General features: G+C 37.6%; 1 pseudogene; it reads right to left on the reverse strand.

Annotated features, from left to right (window-relative positions):
• The window catches only part of LOC100794320 (signal peptidase complex catalytic subunit SEC11C-like), a 28,740-nt pseudogene extending 8,465 nt beyond the window's left edge, over positions 1-20,275 (reverse strand).
• Between the last annotated feature and the right edge of the window lie 462 nt (positions 20,276-20,737).

Here is a 20,737-nt window from a genome sequence, read left to right on the forward strand (position 1 = left end):
ATGAATGAGAAAAAAAACTGGGGCAAATGAGGAGGGTGAGAATGAGGGAGAAACCCATGCTGCGACTGCCATTCCTATACAACCAAGTTTCCCACCAACCCAACAATGTCATTACTTAGCCAATAACAAACCTTCTCCTTCCCCACCACCCAGTTATCCACAAAGGCCGTCCCTAAATCAATCACAAAGCCTGTCTACCACACAACCAATGCTAAACACCACCTTTAGAACGAACCAAAACACCAACCAAAAAGGAATTTTGCAGCAAAAATCTTGTAGGATTCACCCCAAATTCCGGTGTCATATGCTAAACTTGCTCTCATATCTACTCGATAATTCAATGGTAGCCATAACCCCTGCTAGGTTTCCTCAACCTCCATTTTTCTGAGGATACGTGATGCAATCCTACCCCGCAAGGGCATTGGCTAGAAGACTCCAAGTAGATTGGGCTAGAGATCCAAGGAAAGGCCCTAGGGTTCTCATGAGCCTTAGGGTAGATTTTGAGCCCATGGGCTAAGTATGAGCCCGCTTATCTTTGTAAATATTAGAATAGGTTATTCCTTCGTCTAGGCCTTGTATTTTGGCCATTCTAGTAGTATAGGGTTTTAGCCTTGTATTTCGGGGCATTTTGAGTTGTCTTTGTAATAAGGACATTTTTTTTTGTTATTTTCATGTTTTTTGTCATGGGGGTGAGCTTAGCTATTATAGGGGGTGTGTAGCTAAGCTCTAGCTTCTCATCTCAAGGAGGTGAGCTTAGCTATTAGAGAGGTATGTGTAGCTAAGCTCTAGCTTCTTAAGGAATCTTCTTAAGGAAGCTTCTCAAGGAGGTGAGCTTAGTTATGAGAGGGGTATGTGTAGCTAAGCTCTAGCTTCTCAAGGAAGTTTTCTCAAAGAAGCTTCTTAAGGAAGTTTTCTCAAGAAAGCTTCTCAAGGAAGCTACCTAGTCTATAAATAGAAGCATGTGTAACACTTGTTGGAACTTTGATGAATGAGAGTCTTGTGAGACACAACTCAAAGTTCAACTTCTCTCCCTTTTTCTTCCTTCAATTTCGTGCTCCCCCTCCCTCTTTCTCTCCCTCTTTCTTTTCCTCCATTGAAGCATCCTCTCCAAGCTTCTTATCCAAGGCTCATCTTGGTGGTGAAGCTCCTTCTTCCATGGCTTATTCCTTAATGGATGGCGCCTCCTCTCACCTCCTTTCCTTTGTCTTCCGCTGCATCTCCATGGTGGAAAATCACCATTAAAGGACCCCATTGAAGCTCAAAGATCCAGCCTCCATAGAAGCCCCACAAGCAAGCTTCCATCAAGTGGTATCAGAGCACAAGAGCTTCAAGTAGGTGCTCCTTAAACCTCCATTAATTTTTTTTCTTTACCTTCTCTTCCATTGTTGTTTCTTCATTTTTCTCCATGTATCTCCTCACATGTCTTGTTCTAAATGTTGTTAACATGATTCTTTAGAGTTTCCACCGATTAAACTTGCTATAGAAGTTAGATTTGATTTTCTATGGTTCAAATTTCTTGTTCTTGTTCTTGAACCATGAATTGTGTTGAGTTTAGGTTCCTTTGAGTTTTGTCTTGTTATTTTTTGTGGCTGAAACCTAAACCATAAAACTCTTACAAAAATATTAAAGTAGAAGAAAACCTCAAAAATCTAGAGTGACTTGTTCACCTATTGTAGTTTTGTCATAGAAGTCATGTCTAGTCATGAAACTTGTCACATAAGATTTCTTATGTTGTGCTGAATTTTATTTTCTTGTTTCTTTGTCTAACTCATTTGTTCATGAGTGTATGAAATTCTTTTAGCCTATTGATTTGAGTCAAATCTTTCGTGTTAATTAGTCCTTAACATGTTCATGCAAAATTCTTAGAGAGTCTTTGATTGTGAACCTTTTCTTGAACTTTTAGGTTTCCTTATGATTGTGTCTATTATGAATTTGAGTTTTGGTGATTGAATTGCTGGCTGAAATGTTGATCCTAAGTTAATATTGAACTCTGAAAACTGTGGTAAACAATCCTAGTGAGTTCAACATACATAGGAAGGTTGAAAGTAAGCCCAAGGCAATCAATATACCATGCTTAAAGAAACAAATCGCTGGTGCTGGCAGCTTGGACATACAAACTTGTAAAAATTACTGAGAATTGGTTACTTCGAATTTTGAGTTGAAATTTTTACTGAATTTTCTAGACATCTGGAAAAAAGTTATAAAAAAAGAAACAAGTGATTTGGATAAAAGGAAAAAATACGAAAAATCGCACAATTTGGCAGGAAAATCAGTATCCAGAAAAAAAAGGTGAAAGGGAAGGGTGCTTGTTGTTTTGGCTCAAAATTTATTCTATAATTGGAAATTTCAATTCAAAATTAGTGTGAAGACAAGTGCCAAAGCTAGAGTTTTGTTGAGTCTTTTTTTTTCAGTTTTTTTTTACTCTACTCTAGAGCCATTCTAAGTTTCTCTTTGAGTCCTAGCTTGCTTCTATGTCCTTTTCATTGCTTTAATTGTTGAATAATCCTTGAAAAATTGTCTTGTTAAAACTCCATTGGTTTAGCTTTCATTTCATTCTTTTTGGTCTTTGGTTATTGCTTGTCTCTTTGTTTCCTTGTTTGTGGGTTGCCATATAGGGAATTGGAAGGAGGATTGGTGCCATCCCTTGAAGAATTTGAGTCCAGAAGCAAGGGGCCAACCACCTTAAGAGCTATTGGACTAAGAAGCACTCCAAATTGAGTGAATCACCAAAGAGAGAACAACCACCAAAATTGAGGACCGTTTTGTAATTTTGTAATTTGCAATTTAATTACCTTCATTGCTTTCAAGTTTTTGTAACAAAAAGGCCTTTCATTGGAAGTGTGTTGGGAGCCTCCAATAGGTTACCAAACTTCCATTTATGTGTAATAATTTTAGGCAATTTTTACTTAGGATAGTGAGTGTTTTGTTGGAAACCTTGAATGTGGTCATCCAAACACTCTTAGGATTCACCTAGTTTACATTTCTTGCTTACTTTCATAGCTTATTTCTTTTACCTTCCATTGTCAAATCGCCTAGATAGCTTGCATTTTACCAATTAGTTTTTTTTTTTTTTACCTTATCTTTCACACCTCTTTTAGTGTTTATTTGGCTAGTTTCAACCATAGTTTCTTTTACCTTTTGTTTTTAAACCTCCAACAAGAAAGAACCACAACTTAGGAACCAACATGAGTCATCATTCATCTAGTGTTAATGGCGAGGGTACTAGTCATAAAGACCCTTTATCTAGAATCTTAGATGAGTTGAGTTCCCTCAAGTTATGGAAAGAAAAACAAGAGAGAAAAGAAAAAGGAAAAAAAAAGAGTGGAAGAAATAAGTCAAGATGAAAGAAAGAAAATAAGAGAGGAAGAAAGAAGAAAAATAATGAAAGAAATGAAAAGAGAAAAACATGCTTCCAATAGTAGTCATAACTCTTGCAAGAGCCTAAGTGAAGAACTTCGTGACTATTACGAAGGAAGGCATAGGTCACATCTTAGACCTCACTCCCATAGAAGAGAAAAGGAAAGAAAGCCTCAAGAGGCTAACATTAACCTCTCATACTTCCATGGGAAGGACAATGTAGAGGCTAACTTAGATTGGGAAATAAGGGTAGAGCAACAACTTAAAAAGAAGTCTACTTCAAAATCTTATGGCTCTCACTCTTATCCAAAGAAAGACCAAGGTCAAGGCATCTTAGGGGTGACACCTTCTAAGCCCAAAGATGATAAGGGGAAGGCAATAGAAAAGCAAGCCCCTAAGGCTAGTATGCAAGAGAAAACTAGCTCTATAAAGTGCTTTAAATGTCTTGGAAGAGGACACATTACTTCTCAATGCCCCACCACAAAAACCATGATTATGAGGGGCCAAGACATTTATAGTAGCCAAGATGAGGCTACTACTTCACCTTCCTCTAGTGAAAGTGAAGAAGCAAAAGGGGAAGAATCTAGTGAAGAAATCTACCCCCAAGAAGATGGACAACCATTAGTGGTTAAAGAGAAGTGTAAGGAGGTAAGTGTCTCCTCCAAGAGTTTAGCCAAGAAGGAAACTCATTTTACAATAAAGACAAACATTAAAGAAACTTTCCCTCTTAGACAACCTCCACATTTTCTCTTTTGTAAAAAGACACTTGCTAGCATTGCCACACCTCTTGGGCTTGAGTTTATTCCTCAAGTAAAGAAGTTGTTGGATGAGGGTTTGGTTCGCAAAAGCTTAAATCCTTGTGCTTTTTTGGTGCCCAAAATAGGTATTATTAGGCACCAAGTCCCTAAAATAGGTGGTATGATGAATGTTTTGAGTGGTGCAACCCTCTTTTGTAAAATCACTCGTACACCTAACATCTTCATGGTGTGTGTACATAGGGACCCATTAGGTAGGTTTGTTCTTATTTTTAGTTTCAATACAAACTTAGGTACTCATATGGGACACCTTAGGTTTGTCATACTTTTTGGTAGGAATAATCAATATGAAAATACAGAAAAAGGTATGTTTTATTGCGTTACTTTTCTTAATTTTTCAAATAGTGATCAACGGGTTCCCATGAACCCTAAGAGAATAAAGGTCATTCCTGAGTGGCTCACTCCACCAAGTATAAGAAAAATTTGGGGCTTCCATGACTTAACAAACTTTTACAAAAGGTTTGTCCCATATTTTTCTATACTTGTAGCACCACTCATTGAGTTGGTGAGAAACCATGTTCCTTCATGGGAAGATGCCCAGGAAATGGGTTTTCAGACCTTACCTTACTTCAACATACCAAACACCACTAATACATGTGTTTTTGTTCTTTTTACAGGTGTTGAGGGAAGGAGCCCAGAGTATGATGAAACTCGGGATTTGAGGTCAAATCCTTTCCAAGGTGGAGGGAATGATGCAATCCTACCCCGCAAGGGCATTGGCTAGAAGACTCCAAGTAGATTGGGCTAGAGATCCAAGGAAAGGCCCTAGGGTTCTCATGAGCCTTAGGGTAGATTTCGAGCCCATGGGCTAAGTATGAGCCCTCTTATCTTTGTAAATATTAGAATAGGTTATTCCTTCGTCTAGGCCTTGTATTTTGGTCATTCTAGTAGTATAGGGTTTTAGCCTTGTATTTCGGGGCATTTTGAGTTGTCTTTGTAATAAGGACATTTTTTTTGTTATTTTCATGTTTTTTGTCATGAGGGTGAGCTTAGCTATTATAGGGGGTGTGTAGCTAAGCTCTAGCTTCTCATCTCAAGGAGGTGAGCTTAGCTATTAGAGAGGTATGTGTAGCTAAGCTCTAGCTTCTTAAGGAATCTTCTTAAGGAAGCTTCTCAAGGAGGTGAGCTTAGTTATGAGAGGGGTATGTGTAGCTAAGCTCTAGCATCTCAAGGAAGTTTTCTCAAAGAAGCTTCTTAAGGAAGTTTTCTCAAGAAAGCTTCTCAAGGAAGCTACCTAGTCTATAAATAGAAGCATGTGTAACACTTGTTGGAACTTTGATGAATGAGAGTCTTGTGAGACACAACTCAAAGTTCAACTTCTCTCCCTTTTTCTTCCTTCAATTTCGTGCTCCCCCCTCCCTCTTTCTCTCCCTCTTTCTTTTCCTCCATTGAAGCATCCTCTCCAAGCTTCTTATCCAAGGCTCATCTTGGTGGTGAAGCTCATTCTTCCATGGCTTATTCCTTAATGGATGGCGCCTCCTCTCACCTCCTTTCCTTTGTCTTCCGCTGCATCTCCATGGTGGAAAATCACCATTAAAGGACCCCATTGAAGCTCAAAGATCCAGCCTCCATAGAAGCCCCACAAGCAAGCTTCCATCAATACGGCTTGAACGCAACATGTGCATATCATGGAGGAGCCCTGGGGCATTCCATTGACCACTGTATGACCCTGAAGCATAAGGTGCAAAGTCTAATTGATGTGGGCTGACTGAAATTTGAGGAGAATTGCTTGTTGAATCCTAACACTAACAAGCGACACCACACATGGGGCAATTTTGAAAGCTATTGTTAGATGTCTCTAATGACTCATCAGGATCTTCAAGTTTATGCCATTATTGTAAACCATAGTTACAATGCTAAATAAAATGGATAAATCTGACATCTTTGTCCCTCATCGTCTCGTAATTACATCTTTGCTTCCACTGGAATGTGGGTGCAAGCCATTGGTTTGTTTGCTCGAGCGACATGCGCTCCTGAGTGCTGACTTCCAAGACCGTTCAATCAGAGATTACTCATCTTGCACGTTGGTGGGGGTGCCGTAAAACAACGAGTAAAGTTCAAAACAAATAAGTTTCAAAATAAAAAAAAAGGAGTTCAAAAAGAAAAAAAAAAGCATTTGATTGACTGTGTTTTCAAGACGTTCATGTGACCTCGTTTTATTATTCCGAAAAGTTCGTCTTTTTAGAGAGAAGTGAGTTATCAAGAATAGGATGTGGGACAAATGGCCTCAGTTATCTTAAGAAGGGGGGTTGAATTAAGATATAAAGACTATTCCCCAATTAAACTTTCACTCTCTCTTTTTGGATTAACAATGCACCCTTAACATGAATTACTCAAAAGACAATTCAAAATAAACTTCTTTAAAGCAAAAGATAAATAGCAATAAATAAAAGAAGTTTAAGGGAAGAGAGGAATGAAAACTTGATTTATATTGGTTCGGCCGCTTCCCGTGCCTACGTCTAGTCCTTAAGCAACCCACTTGAGATTTTCCACTCTCTTTGTAAAACTCCTTTTACAAAGTCTGAACCACACAGGGACAACCCTTCCCTTGTGTTCAAGAATCCTCTACAACAAGAGACCCATGGTCTCTTAATCCGTTTTCAGAAATAAGAAGAAGAGAAGAAGAAATCTCTCTTAAAAGAGATAGATTGTACAATGAAGACCAATCAAAATTCCTTATTGAATATGCAAGTGGTTGACCAAGGAATCTTTTTGAGAGGATAAAGACATTTCAATTCAGAAAAACTCTTAATCTTTTGAGAGGATAAAAATTTTGGGCAATGAAAACTCTCTTTAAATTCGTGTTTCCAAGTCACCTTTAATGGCCATTCATAAAACATTTGAATAGATGTGACTCTTGGAAATTATTTTCTGAAAATCTCCTCTGGTAATCGATTACAAGACTTGTGTAATCAATTATAGGCTTTAAAATTTGAATTAAAACGTTGAATAAACTGTTGGTAATCGATTACCATCCATGTGTAATCGATTACACATTATAAATTTTGAATTCAAATTTCTAGTGACTGTTATAAACATTTTCAGCTGCCGGTAATCGATTACCAGAGAGTAAATCTCAATTTAAAATGATTTAGATGGAATTCTTTGGCCAAACCTTTAGCTTTTTCAATTTGGAAACTTCTTCCTAAGATTCTAGAGATCAACTTGATCATATATCTTGATTTCTTGGATTCTTGACTTAGAAGCACTTGATCCTTTGGCATCATCAAAACATCAAAACATCTTGCTTCTACATAGGAGTCATTTGACTTAATCCACCAACTAAAAATAAATCCTTCAACTATTTATCGTCCTTGGAAAGTTCTTTTTGCGAGAATTAACTGCTTCTTTCATTATTCCTCACTACGAGGTTGTGAAAACAAGACAACGATTGGTACCTCAAAGCCTTACACTGGGGCAATGAGGGGCACCGTGCATGAACCTCAAGCGAACCTAGGGCAGATTAGAAGTTTTCACCCAATAGGTTCCCAGCTATGAGGTCATGACGAAAGACAACGATTGGTACCTCAAAACCTTACACTGGGGCAATGAGGGACATCGTGCATGAGCCTCAAGTGAACATAGGGGCAGATCAAAAGTTCTCACCCGTCGATGTTTTTAAACAAAAGAATGGGGGACAAATTCTGGAATTTCAATGGATTGCCGTCACTCCAAAATGGTCAAGTGACTAAATCAAACAGAACATACACTCTGAGGGAGTTCCCGGAGAGATTTCCAAAAGATAGGATAAGGTTGCATGAATTATCACCTCTTTCAAAAGGACAGTCAATTTGCATTTTCCAAAAAAATTAAATCAAAATCAAAATCATAAAATAGGGAAAGAATGTCATGAAAATTGTACAACTTTCCATTACATATCATTGTTTCATATGAAGTTCGCATTTACCAAATTTCACGACAAAGATTGCATGCATTTGCATCCCTAAAAATCATGTTAACTGCATAGATTTCCTGCATCTAATGTCCAAATCTTGTGAATTTCAATGAGTCAATCTCATGTTTTCTTATAAGGGTGGACCCTTGGGTACTAGAACCTGTCGCCTTTAGAGGACTACACGTCCTCACCTTTCGAGGGCTACATGCCCTCGCCTTTAGAGGACTACATGTCCTCACCTTCAGAGGACTACACGTCCTCGCCTTCAGAGGGTCATGTACCTTCACCTTCAGAAGACTACACGTCCTCGCCTCCAGAGGACTACATGTCCTCGCCTTCAGAGGACTACACGTCCTCGCCTTCAGAGGACCACACGCCCTCGCCTTCATAGGACTACACGTCCTCACCTTCAGAGGACTACACGTCCTCACCTTCAAAGGGTCATGTACCTTCGCCTATGTAGGGCTACACGCCCTCACGTTCAGAGGACTACACGTCCTCATCTTCAGAGGACTACACGTCCTCACCTTCGTAAGACTACACGTCCTCCACTTCAGAGGGCCAAACATCCTCATCTTCAGAGGACTACACGTCCTCACCTTCATAGGGCTACACGCCCTCACCTTTAGAGGGCTGCATGTCCTCGCCTTCAGAGGACTACACATCCTTCATTTCAGAGGACTACACGTCCTCGCCTTCAGAGGGCTACACGCTCTCGCCTTCAGAGGGCTACACGCTCTCGCCTTTAGAGGGCTACACGCTCTCACCTTCAGTGGGCTCCACATCCGCACCTTAAGAGAATTTAAGGTCCTCTGCCCTTGATGCTTAACCGAGATTTGTGCTCCCGTTTAAGGGGCTAGTAGTTTCCTTTTATCAACTTTGGGGCCACCCCTTGATCCTGGAGGAGGGCCAACTATGCAAGTACAACCAGAGGAGGAGGCTATCATGCAGCTACTGTGCATACCGGGGCAAGATTTCACCCGTGCCACTGCAAAGAGACGAGTATGGATCATGCGCACCAACATGACCACTCTTACACAGATATAAATGACGTTGCTACTTAGCAACATTCTGCCCAGCGACCACAATGCCGATCTCCCCCTGCGAAAGTATCGGTTGGTCTGTGCCGTCACAACATAGGTAAGTATGCATATGGTCCAACTGATTTCTAATGCTATCTACTATTTGCAGGGGTCGCACCCACAAGACACCCAGTGGAACCGGAGAAATCCAACAGGGCCCTGGGGTTTCCAGCTCTGGTTATGGGCCTCTATCAGTCCTACAGGGTGCTCGTACCCCCCGGCAAGGTCACGCCATCATGACATAGGTAAGTATGCGTATGGTTCAACTGATTTCTAATGCAATCTACTATTTGCAGGGGTCGTGCCCACAGGACACCTAGTGAACCCGAAGAAGTCCAACAAGGTCCTGGGGTTTCCAGCTCTGATTACGAGCCTTTGTCAGTTTTACGGAGTGCCTGTCACCCCCAGCAAGGTCATCAAGCCCCCTATTAACCGGGCTTTCATCAAGAAGTACTGCGCCCCCCAGATAGGCGCAGGGCGAGACACCACAACAGCCTGGGGATAGCCGGCAGCGGGCATTAAACGCACCGCCGCCACCTCTAGAGTTCACCTCAGCTCATCCATAAAAGGTTAGAGTGTTGCCTACGACCCGTGGTCGACCAGCAGGCGACCAAGTCCAAAGCCAAAGGTAAGCAAAGTACTAGGTCCGTGACCGACAAGTCATCGTGCGTCCATCTCAAGACGTTAAAGAAGCGCTACTAGGAGGCAACCTAGTACCTTTTGAATCTATGCTTGTTATTTGATCACTTTTTGTAGTAGGACACGCCTAGTTGTTCATGATCCTAGGAATTTAACTAAAACAAGCACAAGCTCGGAAGGTAGTCATACCTCAAAAAATATATATATGTATGTTTAGGTAGCAAGATACCTTAGATATGCATGTATGTAGCAAAAAGATACCTCACCAATATATATATATATATATATATATATATATATATATATATATATATATATATATATATATATATATATATATATATGTATGTATGTATGTATGTATGTTTAGGTAGCAAGATACCTTGGATATGCATGTATATAGCAAAAATACCTCACAAAAATATACACGTATTTAGGTAGCAAAATACCTCATGAAAAAAAGAAAAAAAGGGGAAAAAACAAAAACAAACAAGAAAAAGAAATAAACAAATGATAAAAAAAAGAGAAAATAAAAAAAAAGTTGTCTAGCTAAAAAAACAACATGCTTGTGAAAAGAGATAACTTCCAACTTTTCTTTGAAAAAATTCACTAATCATAACCAGTTTTTGAAAGAAAATGTGTGTACACACCTGAAGGGTAAATGCTGTGAAAGTTTTTCCGAACACCCAAGATAGACTCGGATGAATGCACAAATTGATAAAAGAACATATTTTGGAAACATTGGGTTGACTAAAATAGAGAAAATGAATTATGAGCCCTAGCATCACATGACCAAAATTTTTTCGACACTTGAGTGTCCGCATAGGTGCATGCATGACTAGTTTTGCATACAATTTCCAAATCATCATTGTTGCATTTGTGTCATGGAAATAATGTGGGACATCCCCTTTTATCCTTGAACTAAACCAAGCCCTGACATATATCATGTCCAGCCGTGCTACAAGCCTTGAGCCAAAATCCCAACTTACCATAAACCTTGACCCAGGGTGAGAATATCAATCCTTGCCCTTGGAAGAAAACACAAAAAGAAGGAAAATCCCCAATCAAAGAAAGGGAGAAAGCAAAAAAGGAAAGAAAATTCCCAATTAAAAGAGGGAGAGAAAGCAAAAAAATGGAAGAAGAAAGAAAATCCCCGATCAAAGATCGGAAGAAAATAGGATAAACATGCAGAAAGGTCTTTGGACCAAACAATATCTGAATAATACAGAATTGTCACCAGGTAAACAAGAAAAGAAAGGAAACCACGACCTAAAGTGGTCCTCTCCCTTTGATTGCCAACCAAAATCCTGTGTGTCAGCGACTTTTTTGCCCCGCACTAAACAAAAACAGAAAAGGAAAAGGCCAAAAACATTCAAAGCCAAAATTCCCACAAAAAAAACACCATTCCCAAGAAAAAGTCCTATTGATCCATGATCACGCATGTAATTTTTGATTTGATAGGAAATGATTTGCAAGATCAAGTCATGGCATATCTATGGTTCGGAATTAGGACGAAACACTTACCTGTGTGAGATTAATACACTTTGAGTGATTTTCTTCTATTTTTGTTGAACCCAGTGTTTCCTCTAAATGGTCATTTAGAACGAAATGCTAAACATCCAAAATCTCATTTATGGTTACGAGAGAATTTCATCAGCATACTCTCCTTCCCCGGTAGACACATTGTTTTTCATCCGAAAAACATATGTTGCTCTGATTAGTTGGAAGTTTTGTCTCTTTACTAAAGCATGTTCGCATTTTAGTGAAGAAAACACTGAGACTATTTTTAGTCTCACAAGTTATCCAGAACTACGTAGGTCTGAGTTCCTCATTGAGGATACGTAGGAGCAAGAGCCTCGCTTTTGTCGACCGCCCCATAATTTCTGTCATACTAACCCTGGAGTCACGTGACATGCGGAGATACCCGAGTGGTTATCCGTTTAAACTTTCTTTTGCTATCTCTAAGACTCAAAGCATAATAGCACGCAGAGACTAACTTCGTCTTCTGCACCCTTTGTCAATCACGGCCAACAAGCCCGTTGACACGTGGAGATTTACGTCATCTTCCGCACAGACAATTTCTGTCATACTGACCCTGGAGTCACGTGACATGCGGAGATACCCGAGTGGTTATCCGTTTAAACTTTCTTTTGCTATCTCTAAGACTCAAAGCATGATAGCACGTAGAGACTAACGTTGTCTTCTGCACCCTTTGTCAATCGCGGCCAACAAGCCCGTTAACACGCGGAGATTTGCGCCATCTTCCGCGTAGACAATTTCTGTCATACTGACCCTGGAGTCACGTGACATGCGGAGATACCCAAGTGGTTATTCGCACTTTTAAAACTTTCTTTTGCTATCTCTAAGACTCAAAGCATGATAGCACGTAGAGACAGATTCTGCGACATTTATCATTTAGGAGCAGCGAGTCGAGTGGTAAACGCACATAGACGAATTTTGCGCCCTTTGCCATTCAGATTTCGCAAATTGGGTGATAAACGGGCATAGACGAATTCTGTGCCCTTTATCATTCAGGAATAACAAGTTGGGTGGTAAACACGCAGAGACAGATTCTGCGTCCTTTATCATCCAGGAGCAGCAAGTCGAGTGGTAAACGCGCATAGACGAATTCTGCGCCCTTTGCCATTCAGATTTCACAAATTGGGTGATAAACGCGCATAGACGAATTATGTGCCCTTTATCATTCAGGAACATCAAGTTGAGTGATAAACGCACAAAGACAGATTTTGCGCCCTTTGTCATTCAGATTTCGCAAGTCAAGTGATAAACGCGCAGAGACAGATTCTGCGCCCTTTGTCATTCAGGGACAGTAAGTCGAGAGGTGGGCGGAGACAAATTATGGTCATTCCGCACACCTTTTCGCCATCCAGAGGCGATCGTGTCCGGTGGCACGCAGAGACAAATTATGGTCATTCTGTGTCTCGCCGCCCAGGCTCGGTCATGTCCAACAAAACGCAGAGACAAATTATGGTCATTCTGTGTCTTGTATCAACCAAGAGGAACAAATTCGACAGTATCAGGATGATGTGTCAGTACTGATCATTTTCAAATTTTTGCAGGTTCCGCTTGCAGGGAGGTTCACTGGCCGAATGGTGTTTCGCTCGAATGAAATTAGTGTCTTATCTTTACTTCCCTTTTATCTCCAATAAAAGACAAGTAAAGAGGGGCAACAGTCATACCCTAATTTCGTCCGGAGACCATCTGTTGTTGGGATGCGACCCTCGTTTGACCACTTCGAGGTATTTGGCATCCATCATTAGGCAATTTGTGAAGTTTCGAGACATGCCGAAAGCCAAAAGGAAAGCGTTGTAGCACAATCCGTGAAGTTCTGTGACATGTTGAGGTGCTTCCGTAACGTGTCCGTAACGTTTCCGTGAAGAAAATCCAAGCCGAGGCGCTTCCGTAACGTGCCGTAACATTTTCGTGGGTGATTTCGCGAAGATTTTCAACCATACTTTGACGTTCTTCGTTCGTTCTTCGTCGTTCTTCGGTCTTCAACCAGTAAGTTCCCGAAATTGAACTTTTCAATTCATTCTATGTACCCTTAGTGGTCCTCATTTGTTTTCACGTGCTTTTATTTTCGTTTCATTTACTTTCCGTACCCCCTTTTGACGTGCTTTAGTCATTTACTAAAGTCATTTTCTCGCCTAATCAAAAAATAAAATAAATTTCCACCGATCATTTGAATTGTAATATCCGTTAATTTCTGTTAAAATGAAATCCGACCGTTCGGTCATGCTGTAACCACGTTGGAAACCAAAAAGAGGTAAAATAATAATATAATAATCAAAAAATATCTTTTAGTAAAATAAAACAAAAAAATCAATCGGACGTTTCTCTTTGGGATTTTTCTTTCTTAATTGAATTGACTAATAACCAAAGTGAAACTAAGGCTAAAATCAATTCATAAACCAAAATTTTGTCATCGCCTAAAAAAGCCATTTTCAAAGGTCCAACGCCTTGAAATGGTCTTTTCCGCTTTTATTGGTTAAGTGTAGATTTCTAAAAAGCCTAAAATCAATATGTAACTTTGTTACCTCTTTCAAAAATAAAGAAATCATTAATGGTCCAATGCCTTAATGTTTTCTCACTTTTCAAAAGAATTGAAAGATTGTCTAATGGTCCAACGCCTTAAATGACCTTTCATTCAATAAAAACATATCTTGCAAAAAAAGGATAAAAAAATAACCAACATGCTTTGTTCACAAAAGAACTACGTAGGTGTGATTTTCTCATCACAATTGAGGAATACGTAGGAGCAAAGGGAAACCCCCTTGTCGACCACAAAAAGATAAAAACATAAAAAGGCATAAAAAAGACATAAGAACGTAAAAAGGGAAAAGAATATAAATTGAAGTCATATTTGCACATTTGATTAAAGGTTGTCGTCTCTTGTGGCGGACGTGTGGGGTGCTAATACCTTCCCCGTGCGTAAATACAACTCCCGAACCTTTCACTTAAAAGTTCGAAGATCATGTCTTTTCCGGTTTTTCCGACGTTTTCCTCAAATAAACGTTGGTGGCGACTCCACGCGTATTCCTTTCTTGGAACACGCACACACGAGTCACGCGTCGCCCTCTCGCCGAAGGGTAGGTTGTGACAGTTAGTCACCAAAGTGATCAAATTTATAAGGTTATTTAATTCCAAATTAATGATTCTTTCAATTACTAATAGAATAATGGATGCTAAATTATATGATTATTGGTTTATGGGTAATTGAAATTCGTTGTTATAAGGCATTCATGGATCGCCCAAAGGTTGATTAGTTGTTCTTATAATAATGAATATAATTGTAGGCGATTTATGTGTATCATTAGTTTTATTTATATGCCTAAAGGAAATAGATACTACTAATTGGTGCATATTTAATTTCCAAATAATGTTAAGAATTTTTATTAGCATCGTTATGTTTGTGTGTTTTGTGTTGGTGTATCACCCAAAGGAGAACATCAATATACATTGACCGTTACCTGCATGAATCATATGTATGACATGTATTTTATGTCTCAAAACACTTATGTGAATTTTTTTATGTAATACATGTTCTGAATTCATTGAATCATCTGTACCAATTTTAATGGGCTTAACTTCTCTGACTGAAATGAGCAAGTCCAATTTTACTTTGGTGTTTTGGATCATGATCTTGCTATGTTGGAAGAGAAGTTTGTTATTATTATTGATGCTAGTAGCAATGAAGAGAAAGCCCAATTTAAAGCTTGGGAAAGATCTGATAGACTCAGCCTAATGTTAATGAGAATGACTGTTGCAAACAGTATTAAGACAACTCTCCCTAAAATTGAAAGTACTAAAAAGTTTATGGGATTAGTGGGAGAGCGTTCTCAATCAGCTGATAAGTCTGTTGCTGGGACATTAATGGGTACATTGACCACCATGAAATTTGATGGTTCACATATGAACATGTCATTGAGATGACAAACATTGCATCAAGACTTAAGACCTTGGGAATGGCTGTGAATGAGAACTTTCTTGTTCAGTTTATTCTAAACTCATTATCGTCTAAATATGGCCCATTCCAAATGAGCTATAATACCATGAAAGATAAATAGAATGTGCATGAATTGCACAATATGTTAGTTCAGGAAGAAACGAGGTTTAAGAATCAAGGAAGTCACTTAGTTCATTATGTAAGCCACCGAGGGAATCAAGGAGCTAGAAAAAGATTTATGAAGAAGCATGATAAAGGCAAAAGGCCATTAAAGATCAATGGCGGTCCTGTGCAAATCCAGAAAAAGCATCAAAGAGCAATAATTGTCAATTTTGTAGGAAATCAGGACATTTCTAGAAGGATTGCCTAAAGTGCAAGTCTTGGTTTGAAAAGAAAGGTGAGCTTAATGCTCATGTATATTTTGAATCAAACTTAACTGAAGTTCCCCATAATACATGGTGGATTAATTCTAGATGTACGACTCATGTTTCTAACATTATGCAGAGATTCTTTACAATCCAAACCATAAGCCCAAATGAGAAGTTCATTTTCATGGGGAATAGAGTGAAAGCTCTAGTGGAAGCAGTTGAGACTTATTGTTTAAAACTCGACATTGGACATCGTTTAGATTTACTGGAAATTCTTTATGTACCTAGTTTATCTAGGAATTTAGTTTCATTAACTAAACTTGATGTTACTGGATACTCTTTTAATTTTGATAATGGATGTTTCAATTTATTTAAGCATAATCATCTTATTGGTACTAATATTCCTTGTGATAGTTTATATAAATTGAAATTAGACAGTTTGTATGCTGAAACTGTTTTAACTCTGTATCATAATGTTGGCACTAAACGCAGTTTAGTGATGAACGATATGCTTTCTTGTGGTATAAATGTTTAGGTCACATTTTAAGAGAAAGGATGGAAAGATTAATAAAGAATGAAATTCTTCCTTATCTAGATTTTACGGATCTAAATATTTGTGTGGTTTGTATTAAGGGAAAACAAGCAAAACATACAAAGAAATGAGCTACAAGAAGCACTCAACTTCTTGAAATTGTGCATACTGATATTTATGGACCTTTTGATGTTAGTTCTTTCGGAAAGGAAGGATACTTTATCACCATTATTGATGATTGTTCATGTTATGATTATGTCTACTTACTGCCTAAGATTTCTTAGGCAATGGATGCCTTAGAAATTTACTAGAATGGAGTAAAAAGGCAATTAGACAGAAATGTGAAAATTATTAGATATGATAAAGGTGATGAGTATTACGGAAGATATAATGAAACTGGGCAACACCCATGTCCATTTGCTAAGCTTCTTCAGAAACGTGGCATGTGTGCGCAATACACAATGCCCGGTACACCACAACAAAATGGTGTATCAGAAAGACGTAATAGAACTTTAATGGATATGGTTAGGAGTATGTTAATCAATTTGACTTTACCCGTATCTTTGTGGATGTATGCCTTCAAAACTGCCATGTATTTGTTGAATGGGGTTCTTGGTAAGGCAGTTCCAAAGACACCTTTTGAACTGTGGACAAATAGGAGACCTAGTACAAGACACCTGCATGTTTGGGGTTGCCAGGCAGAAATAAGGATTTATAATCCACAAGAAAGAAAATTGGATGCAAGAACAATCAGTGGATATTTCATTAGTTATCCAGAAAAATCAAAGGGGTATATGTTTTATTGTCCTAATCATAGTATGAGAATTGTCGAAACTGGAAATCCAAGGTTCATTGAAAATGGTGAAATCAGTGGGAGTGTAGTTCCACGACAAGTGGAAATTAAAGAAGTTAGAGTGCAAGTCCTTTTAGCTTGTGCCTCTAGCAGTAAGGTGATTGCTCTTTTTAGTTGTTGTTACAAAATTAATGAAGATGAGCAACACAATAATGAACCCATGATGGATAATGAACCTATTATGGAAGAACCACAAGAAGTAGCATTAAGGAGGTCTCAAAGAGAAATGAGACAAGCTATTTTGAATGATTATGTGGTATACCTACATGAAACAGAAACAAACTTAAGCATTAATGATAATGATCCAGTTTTGTTTTCACAAGTTGTAAGTTGTGATAATTCTGAGAAGTGGTTGAATGTCATGAAAGAAGAGATAAATTCCATGGAACATAATGGTGTTTGGGACCTTGTAGAATTACCAAAGGGTTGTAAGAGAGTTGGTTGTAAATGGGTCTTCAAGACTAAACGTGACTCTCATGGCAACCTTGAACATTACAAGGCTAGACTTGTTGCTAAGGGATTTACTTAGAAAGATGACATTGATTATAAAGAGACATTTTTACCAATCTCATGAAAGGATTCTTTCAAGATTAGCATGACATTAGTAGCCCATTATGACTTGGAGCTACATCAAATGGATGTGAAAACCACCTTTCTTAATGGAGATTTAGAGGAGAATGTTTATATGGACCAACCAATGGGATTCTCAGTTGAAGGAATGAAACACATGGTGTGCAAATTAAAGAAATCAATATACAGTCTTAAGCAAGCTTCCCGCCAATGGTATTTGAAGTTTAATGATACCATTGTTTCCTTTGGATTTAAGGAAAATACTATAGATCAATATATATATATATATATATATATATATATATATATATATATATATATATATATATATGAAGGTCAGTGGGAGTAAGGTTATTTTTTAATTCTGTATATGATATCTTGCTTGCAGCTAATGATCTTGGTCCTCTTCATGAGACTAACAAGTTTCTTTCTAGTAACTTTGAAATGAAGGATATGGGTGAGGCAAACTATGTGATAGGAATAAAAATATTCCATAATGGATCACAAGGATTGTTAGGCTTACCTCAGAAAGCATATATCAATAAAGTACTAGAGAGATTCAAGATGGAAAGGTGTTTAATATCATCTGTTCTAATTTAGAAAGGAGACAAATTTAGTCTCGCACAATCTCCTAGAAATGATATGGAATGAAAACAAATGGAAGCAATGTTGTATGCATCAATTGTTGTTGCATCTGAAAGCTAAATTTGTAGTATGTTTTGAGGCTACAATTCAGGCTAATTGGCTGCGGAACTTTATTTCAGGGCTTGGAATTGTCGACAGTATTGCTAAGTCGCTAAAAATGTATTGTGATAACTCCCCAACAATATTTTTGTAAGAACGACAACCACTCTAAGGGTGCTAAGCATATGAAATTGAAGTACTTTGTCATGAAGGAAGAAGTTCAGAAACAAAGAGTGCCAATAGAACATATTAGCACAAACCTTATGATAATTGACCCTTTGAATAAGGGATTACCGCCCAAGAAATTGTAGAACATGTTGAAAGTATGGGCATTATTGTTATTGATGATCATAAGTGTAATTTATCTTATGCATTTTAGTGACACTCTGAGCTCAATTATGATATGTTTCTAATTACATGTTCTCTATGTTTGCATGCATGTTTGTGTTAGAGTAATGTTAATAGGTTTTGTCTTGAATGAAGACATTATGTTGGACCAATTATGTACTCCTAACTAATGATCATATTAAGGAAAAGACTAATTTGTAGTACATGGAAGGAACTATGTCGATTAGATGATGTACAACTGTCATGACTCGAATTGGTTCCTATTCTTAATCATGAAATTATGATGTACCCAACGTATAGAACAATTTAGTCATTTTTAATGCGCATTATGTTAGTTAATCTATTTATTTATTTAGTCCATAATGTTTATTAATGTCACATGAGCCAAGTGGGAGAATGTTAAAATTAATGTCTCATGTGAGAGACATGTGACTTATGTAGGGACTAATAAATAAATAATTAATAATTAAGGACTAAATTGTAATTGAGCTTAATAGGAGAAATTTCTAGAGTTAACTGCTACTTGATGGGAGTAGTGGTTATAAAAGAGGGTTAATACCCACTAACGTGAAATAAGGTCCCCTTCCTAACAGAAAAGTGTTTTCTCTCACCTATAGCCATCACGAACATAGAGAGAGGCGGAAAGAAAGGTCTAAGGAAGTAAAATCTTATTTCTCTCATCTTCCAAGGAAATCAAAGTACACCGGAGAGAAGTCTTCCTATGGAGAAAAGTACAAATCTTCTTATGGAGAAAGATACGTATTATTTGTTTATTTGTTGTTTGTGAGAATCATAGGTTTCAAGATCATGTTGGTTTCTTATAATTGGTAATCTAGGAAATCCCTTAAGAATTTTACACTAAAAATATATTCTTAGTCCCAACATGTCAATGTGTCTTGCCATGTAATATTGGAGGTATTTTTCAATTTTACCACTTTTCTAGATCAAATTTCATTAAAATAAAATCAATGATATGAATAAAAAATTTATAAATTTATAAATAATATCATAATGTTTTCATGAAAAAACAAACATATTCATGTCAACGATAAATTTACTTACTAAGTACAAAAGCATGATGGTGAATAACAACAAATTCATATATTAGAATTCCAAAGCATTTCAAAATTCATAGCCAATAGAAAACAAAATTATAATGGGGGATGATACATACATCTAGATTGTAAACCACGATGTCTCCTGCGCGAATAGGATCTTTGCTCATGTGTAAGAACAAAATATCACCCTGTAGCAGAATCATAAGCTTCAAAAGTAAGGACAAAATAAAATGCCAATATCATTTACATTATTTCCACGCGCTGAAATAAACCAAAACTAAAAATAAAATAAAAAGGAGCGACACTAACTCTTCGGAATCCTGGTTCCATGCTACCAGAGATAACAACAACAACAGGTGTTCCACTACCGGTAACACACATTAACCCTTTCCACATTACAAGAGTGAATGATGCAATTAAGCCTGAAACATGCTGCAAGAGTAACTAGATTCTTAGACATGATTTGTTAATTAATTAATTAATTCTTATGTTGAATTGATGATAGTGAAAAGGAAGGAGAAGAGTGGAGCATAGTACCAACACTGATGAGTTCCGTTAGATTTTGTCTGAATTGCATTGGTTTGATAGTTTTTGAGACCCAATCCATTGTGTTATGTTATCTTGTCTATGCATAGCGATTAGGTTTTCTTTATTGCAATTGAATCTGAATGAGGGATGCTTTATATATACCCCGCTCTTGCATGTTAATTACACAATAAGTATTTATGTAAGCCACAATAAAAAGGTATTAATGTAAGCATGTGACTGAGTTTTGACTTTTTTTAGATGCTGAGCTTTGACTTTAAATTTTGACTTTTGACCATTACATGGTTCCTTCAATGTCTATGCGACACGTGTCCTTTCTCTTTGAAGATATTTCTCATAAAAGTAATAATATTACTATGTTGTGCCAATAGAAGTTTCAAACATGACATTATTCATTCCTTATATTATTTATATGAATTTAATTGAAATGCATTTACATTTAATGATGAATCATTATATAATTAAAAATTATTAGAATTGTACAATCATTATTTTAAAAAATCATTTTTATTTAAGATCAGAT

The sequence above is a fragment of the Glycine max genome, chromosome 6, assembly GCF_000004515.6.
Source record: "Glycine max cultivar Williams 82 chromosome 6, Glycine_max_v4.0, whole genome shotgun sequence".
In the NCBI taxonomy this organism is placed as follows: Eukaryota; Viridiplantae; Streptophyta; class Magnoliopsida; order Fabales; family Fabaceae; genus Glycine; species Glycine max.